General features: G+C 48.9%; 11 non-coding genes across 11 annotated transcripts; all 11 read right to left on the bottom strand.

The window, feature by feature from the left end:
* Positions 1–541: 541 nt before the first annotated feature.
* Positions 542–622, bottom strand: Trnas-cga (transfer RNA serine (anticodon CGA)). Its single transcript has one exon. It is a non-coding gene; the product is annotated as a tRNA-Ser (tRNA).
* A 138-nt stretch (positions 623–760) lies between these two features.
* Positions 761–833, bottom strand: Trnak-uuu (transfer RNA lysine (anticodon UUU)). The gene has a single exon. It is a non-coding gene; the product is annotated as a tRNA-Lys (tRNA).
* A 539-nt stretch (positions 834–1,372) lies between these two features.
* Trnaf-gaa (transfer RNA phenylalanine (anticodon GAA)) lies at positions 1,373–1,445 on the bottom strand. The gene has a single exon. It is a non-coding gene; the product is annotated as a tRNA-Phe (tRNA).
* Positions 1,446–2,055: 610 nt separating this feature from the next.
* On the bottom strand, positions 2,056–2,137 carry Trnas-uga (transfer RNA serine (anticodon UGA)). The gene has a single exon. It is a non-coding gene; the product is annotated as a tRNA-Ser (tRNA).
* Positions 2,138–2,830: 693 nt separating this feature from the next.
* On the bottom strand, positions 2,831–2,912 carry Trnas-cga (transfer RNA serine (anticodon CGA)). The gene has a single exon. It is a non-coding gene; the product is annotated as a tRNA-Ser (tRNA).
* A 138-nt stretch (positions 2,913–3,050) lies between these two features.
* Trnak-uuu (transfer RNA lysine (anticodon UUU)) lies at positions 3,051–3,123 on the bottom strand. The gene has a single exon. It is a non-coding gene; the product is annotated as a tRNA-Lys (tRNA).
* Positions 3,124–3,662: 539 nt separating this feature from the next.
* Trnaf-gaa (transfer RNA phenylalanine (anticodon GAA)) lies at positions 3,663–3,735 on the bottom strand. Its single transcript has one exon. It is a non-coding gene; the product is annotated as a tRNA-Phe (tRNA).
* Positions 3,736–4,346: 611 nt separating this feature from the next.
* Positions 4,347–4,428, bottom strand: Trnas-uga (transfer RNA serine (anticodon UGA)). Its single transcript has one exon. It is a non-coding gene; the product is annotated as a tRNA-Ser (tRNA).
* Positions 4,429–5,122: 694 nt separating this feature from the next.
* On the bottom strand, positions 5,123–5,204 carry Trnas-cga (transfer RNA serine (anticodon CGA)). Its single transcript has one exon. It is a non-coding gene; the product is annotated as a tRNA-Ser (tRNA).
* A 138-nt stretch (positions 5,205–5,342) lies between these two features.
* Positions 5,343–5,415, bottom strand: Trnak-uuu (transfer RNA lysine (anticodon UUU)). The gene has a single exon. It is a non-coding gene; the product is annotated as a tRNA-Lys (tRNA).
* A 539-nt stretch (positions 5,416–5,954) lies between these two features.
* Positions 5,955–6,027, bottom strand: Trnaf-gaa (transfer RNA phenylalanine (anticodon GAA)). The gene has a single exon. It is a non-coding gene; the product is annotated as a tRNA-Phe (tRNA).
* Between the last annotated feature and the right edge of the window lie 161 nt (positions 6,028–6,188).

Here is a 6,188-nt window from a genome sequence, read left to right as displayed (position 1 = left end):
GGACCCTTCAGTTGAAAACCTAACGCTCTACCGACTCAGCTATGCGGGCCCACGCACGAGCATTATCGTACAGCTGCGTGGTGTGCGAGTGTTTCGCATGTCGTAATTGCTGGCTTATGGCTCCAATGGCGACTTCACCGACTTCCCACTGACGCACCGCTGACGCTAGTTTTCTGTCGTCTTAAAACGATGGACATACCTCCAAGCAGCTGCGAGATCTTAAGAAAAGAAAAAAAAAAAAAAAAACGCTGCACTACTGCTTTTGCCGCACTCGAATGATTGAAATTGCGATTCTTAAAAAGAAAATGAAATTTTCGAGCACATCTGTGTACTCACCATCTCAGCGACGGCTTTCTGCAGTCCCAGCGTCAGTGCGAGGTGAACCGATAGGCACAGTAAGCAGCGGTCGTCGCGAAAACTCAGTATTCTTAAAACGGAAATTTTCGTCTTGTTGAGAATGGCGTCACTGGTTGCACCCGCATTCGCCCACGCATGTCACATGTGTGCGAAAACGTTTTGCTCCTCTTTACGCAAAATCGCACGCAGCCGGTAGGATTCGAACCTACGCTCCAGAGGGAATCTGATTTCGAGTCAGACGCCTTAACCACTCGGCCACGACTGCCGTTAGCGCGGTGTTCTCCCGACACATGCAACTGCTACCGTATAAAACGCTGTGGTGTCAGAAAACGGCGTAGCTGCATTATTTTCCGTAGCGTTTCCACCGCTACCAGACGAATCGCTACCAAAGTATTAAAATTTCCGCCCGGACAGGGACTTGAACCCTGGACCCTTAGGTTAAAAGCCTAATGCTCTACCGACTGAGCTATCCGGGCTCACACAAGGCTGCAAAATCTCCTACGATGCACAACTATACATTGACTCATGTCCTTTACTGTTGTGCAATCGCTGCATGGGGCCGTTACTAATAAAACGTCGCCTAAATGCTGTCTACAAACTTATCGCGCTAAGCCCGTAACACACTATCGAAGACTGCTGACACACGATGCAACAACAAATTGCACCAGTTGTTACGTCTCATACGTTGGAGCAGAGAATTTACGTGTTTTGTCGACACTCACTGGGCAATTGGAAAATTCACAAGCATTTCGAATGCAATGTTTCCCACGCTTTCGCTCATTTCACGGTTCCGTTGAAGACGTTCTTCACCACCTGACACAGAAAAAGGAATGCAGTCGGTAGGATATTTTTAATTCTTTTGCTTCTAAGGGAGTTAGTTATCTAGTAAGTTCCTCTTGTGGCATGCAATAGACAACCAGAACAGCTACAGGAGAGAGTCATTTTTGTTGTCAGCGGTAGTTGCATTATCACAAACGCAGAGTAATTCCATTGGCGTCGCATCAAAACGAGTACCTGCCGAAACCCGGGATCGAACCAGGGACCTTTAGATCTTCAGTCTAACGCTCTCCCAACTGAGCTATTTCGGCTGACGGCGAAGGTTGCCATTTGCATGTGTTCGTTCACTTCTGCCTCGTTGCCAATTTCACAGTCACCTTCGTCTGATAAGACACAGGGACGCTGAAGGGCGAGCAGCCGATGCAGTGAAGTTCACACACATTTCTTCAGCTTCCGTCATCGTAACAAGCAAACATGTCGACTCGATTCGTGTGATATTGAATTCGCTGACTTGACGTGACGCCACGCTGACGCTAGAAAACCCGTGCTATATCGATGCCAGGGGCAACTCGTGTGCAGAGAACGAGACACAAGAAGGAGTGAGCCTCTCCACCATATGAGAGGCAGTATCTAGCAGATACACATGGTAAAACATTCGACTTGCGTTAGCTCATAAATTGCTACACGTCATCGTCTGCAAGCTAAAATGGACACATCTGCACTGCCCAGTGAGGCGACACTTGTACTAACACCTGGTGGACGGCTGTGAGACGAGGAGATGAGCTGCGGCTTCTGGGCGCGACTGTAACGCTGCGCCCTCGATCAAATAACACTGCACATTGCTGGTGACCCACGTGTTTAGTAGTGACGCAACTGCTAGGATGCAGCTCAACGTCCGCCTTTTGAGAGCGAGAAAATTTTCGCAGTCGGCAGGACTCGAACCTACGCTCCCAGAGGGAATCTGATTTCAAGTCAGACGCCTTAACCACTCGGCCACGACTGCCGGTGGCGGAAGCGACTCCCGACAAGTCAAACCGCCATCTTTAGAAGCAATCTGATGGCAGAAAGCGGCGTGGCCTCACTCTTTGCTGTAGGGTTTCCATTAGCCGTTACGAAAGTGTACTAATTTTCGCCCAGACAGGGACTTGAACCCAGGACCCTTCAGTTGAAAACCTAACGCTCTACCGACTCAGCTATGCGGGCCCACGCACGAGCATTATCGTACAGCTGCGTGGTGTGCGAGTGTTTCGCATGTCGTAATTGCTGGCTTATGGCTCCAATGGCGACTTCACCGACTTCCCACTGACGCACCGCTGACGCTAGTTTTCTGTCGTCTTAAAACGATGGACATACCTCCAAGCAGCTGCGAGATCTTAAGAAAAGAAAAAAAAAAAAAAAAAAACGCTGCACTACTGCTTTTGCCGCACTCGAATGATTGAAATTGCGATTCTTAAAAAGAAAATGAAATTTTCGAGCACATCTGTGTACTCACCATCTCAGCGACGGCTTTCTGCAGTCCCAGCGTCAGTGCGAGGTGAACCGATAGGCACAGTAAGCAGCGGTCGTCGCGAAAACTCAGTATTCTTAAAACGGAAATTTTCGTCTTGTTGAGAATGGCGTCACTGGTTGCACCCGCATTCGCCCACGCATGTCACATGTGTGCGAAAACGTTTGCTCCTCTTTACGCAAAATCGCACGCAGCCGGTAGGATTCGAACCTACGCTCCCAGAGGGAATCTGATTTCGAGTCAGACGCCTTAACCACTCGGCCACGACTGCCGTTAGCGCGGTGTTCTCCCGACACATGCAACTGCTACCGTATAAAACGCTGTGGTGTCAGAAAACGGCGTAGCTGCATTATTTTCCGTAGCGTTTCCACCGCTACCAGACGAATCGCTACCAAAGTATTAAAATTTCCGCCCGGACAGGGACTTGAACCCTGGACCCTTAGGTTAAAAGCCTAATGCTCTACCGACTGAGCTATCCGGGCTCACACAAGGCTGCAAAATCTCCTACGATGCACAACTATACATTGACTCATGTCCTTTACTGTTGTGCAATCGCTGCATGGGGCCGTTACTAATAAAACGTCGCCTAAATGCTGTCTACAAACTTATCGCGCTAAGCCCGTAACACACTATCGAAGACTGCTGACACACGATGCAACAACAAATTGCACCAGTTGTTACGTCTCATACGTTGGAGCAGAGAATTTACGTGTTTTGTCGACACTCACTGGGCAATTGGAAAATTCACAAGCATTTCGAATGCAATGTTTCCCACGCTTTCGCTCATTTCACGGTTCCGTCGAAGACGTTCTTCACCACCTGACACAGAAAAAGGAATGCAGTCGGTAGGATATTTTTAATTCTTTTGCTTCTAAGGGAGTTAGTTATCTAGTAAGTTCCTCTTGTGGCATGCAATAGACAACCAGAACAGCTACAGGAGAGAGTCATTTTTGTTGTCAGCGGTAGTTGCATTATCACAAACGCAGAGTAATTCCATTGGCGTCGCATCAAAACGAGTACCTGCCGAAACCCGGGATCGAACCAGGGACCTTTAGATCTTCAGTCTAACGCTCTCCCAACTGAGCTATTTCGGCTGACGGCGAAGGTTGCCATTTGCATGTGTTCGTTCACTTCTGCCTCGTTGCCAATTTCACAGTCACCTTCGTCTGATAAGACACAGGGACGCTGAAGGGCGAGCAGCCGATGCAGTGAAGTTCCACACACATTTCTTCAGCTTCCGTCATCGTAACAAGCAAACATGTCGACTCGATTCGTGTGATATTGAATTCGCTGACTTGACGTGACGCCACGCTGACGCTAGAAAACCCGTGCTATATCGATGCCAGGGGCAACTCGTGTGCAGAGAACGAGACACAAGAAGGAGTGAGCCTCTCCACCATATGAGAGGCAGTATCTAGCAGATACACATGGTAAAACATTCGACTTGCGTTAGCTCATAAATTGCTACACGTCATCGTCTGCAAGCTAAAATGGACACATCTGCACTGCCCAGTGAGGCGACACTTGTACTAACACCTGGTGGACGGCTGTGAGACGAGGAGATGAGCTGCGGCTTCTGGGCGCGACTGTAACGCTGCGCCCTCGATCAAATAACACTGCACATTGCTGGTGACCCACGTGTTTAGTAGTGACGCAACTGCTAGGATGCAGCTCAACGTCCGCCTTTTGAGAGCGAGAAAATTTTCGCAGTCGGCAGGACTCGAACCTACGCTCCCAGAGGGAATCTGATTTCAAGTCAGACGCCTTAACCACTCGGCCACGACTGCCGGTGGCGGAAGCGACTCCCGACAAGTCAAACCGCCATCTTTAGAAGCAATCTGATGGCAGAAAACGGCGTGGCCTCACTCTTTGCTGTAGGGTTTCCATTAGCCGTTACGAAAGTGTACTAATTTTCGCCCAGACAGGGACTTGAACCCAGGACCCTTCGGTTGAAAACCTAACGCTCTACCGACTCAGCTATGCGGGCCCACGCACGAGCATTATCGTACAGCTGCGTGGTGTGCGAGTGTTTCGCATGTCGTAATTGCTGGCTTATGGCTCCAATGGCGACTTCACCGACTTCCCACTGACGCACCGCTGACGCTAGTTTTCTGTCGTCTTAAAACGATGGACATACCTCCAAGCAGCTGCGAGATCTTAAGAAAAGAAAAAAAAAAAAAAAAAAAACGCTGCACTACTGCTTTTGCCGCACTCGAATGATTGAAATTGCGATTCTTAAAAAGAAAATGAAATTTTCGAGCACATCTGTGTACTCACCATCTCAGCGACGGCTTTCTGCAGTCCCAGCGTCAGTGCGAGGTGAACCGATAGGCACAGTAAGCAGCGGTCGTCGCGAAAACTCAGTATTCTTAAAACGGAAATTTTCGTCTTGTTGAGAATGGCGTCACTGGTTGCACCCGCATTCGCCCACGCATGTCACATGTGTGCGAAAACGTTTGCTCCTCTTTACGCAAAATCGCACGCAGCCGGTAGGATTCGAACCTACGCTCCCAGAGGGAATCTGATTTCGAGTCAGACGCCTTAACCACTCGGCCACGACTGCCGTTAGCGCGGTGTTCTCCCGACACATGCAACTGCTACCGTATAAAACGCTGTGGTGTCAGAAAACGGCGTAGCTGCATTATTTTCCGTAGCGTTTCCACCGCTACCAGACGAATCGCTACCAAAGTATTAAAATTTCCGCCCGGACAGGGACTTGAACCCTGGACCCTTAGGTTAAAAGCCTAATGCTCTACCGACTGAGCTATCCGGGCTCACACAAGGCTGCAAAATCTCCTACGATGCACAACTATACATTGACTCATGTCCTTTACTGTTGTGCAATCGCTGCATGGGGCCGTTACTAATAAAACGTCGCCTAAATGCTGTCTACAAACTTATCGCGCTAAGCCCGTAACACACTATCGAAGACTGCTGACACACGATGCAACAACAAATTGCACCAGTTGTTACGTCTCATACGTTGGAGCAGAGAATTTACGTGTTTTGTCGACACTCACTGGGCAATTGGAAAATTCACAAGCATTTCGAATGCAATGTTTCCCACGCTTTCGCTCATTTCACGGTTCCGTCGAAGACGTTCTTCACCACCTGACACAGAAAAAGGAATGCAGTCGGTAGGATATTTTTAATTCTTTTGCTTCTAAGGGAGTTAGTTATCTAGTAAGTTCCTCTTGTGGCATGCAATAGACAACCAGAACAGCTACAGGAGAGAGTCATTTTTGTTGTCAGCGGTAGTTGCATTATCACAAACGCAGAGTAATTCCATTGGCGTCGCATCAAAACGAGTACCTGCCGAAACCCGGGATCGAACCAGGGACCTTTAGATCTTCAGTCTAACGCTCTCCCAACTGAGCTATTTCGGCTGACGGCGAAGGTTGCCATTTGCATGTGTTCGTTCACTTCTGCCTCGTTGCCAATTTCACAGTCACCTTCGTCTGATAAGACACAGGGACGCTGAAGGGCGAGCAGCCGATGCAGTGAAGTTCCACACACATTTCTTCAGCTTCCGTCATCGTAACAAGCA

This window comes from Schistocerca cancellata, unplaced genomic scaffold (genome assembly GCF_023864275.1).
Source record: "Schistocerca cancellata isolate TAMUIC-IGC-003103 unplaced genomic scaffold, iqSchCanc2.1 HiC_scaffold_1108, whole genome shotgun sequence".
Taxonomy (NCBI): domain Eukaryota; kingdom Metazoa; phylum Arthropoda; class Insecta; order Orthoptera; family Acrididae; genus Schistocerca; species Schistocerca cancellata.
The sequence above is the reverse complement of the archived record's forward strand: the minus strand, read 5'-3'. Positions and strand labels throughout refer to the sequence as shown.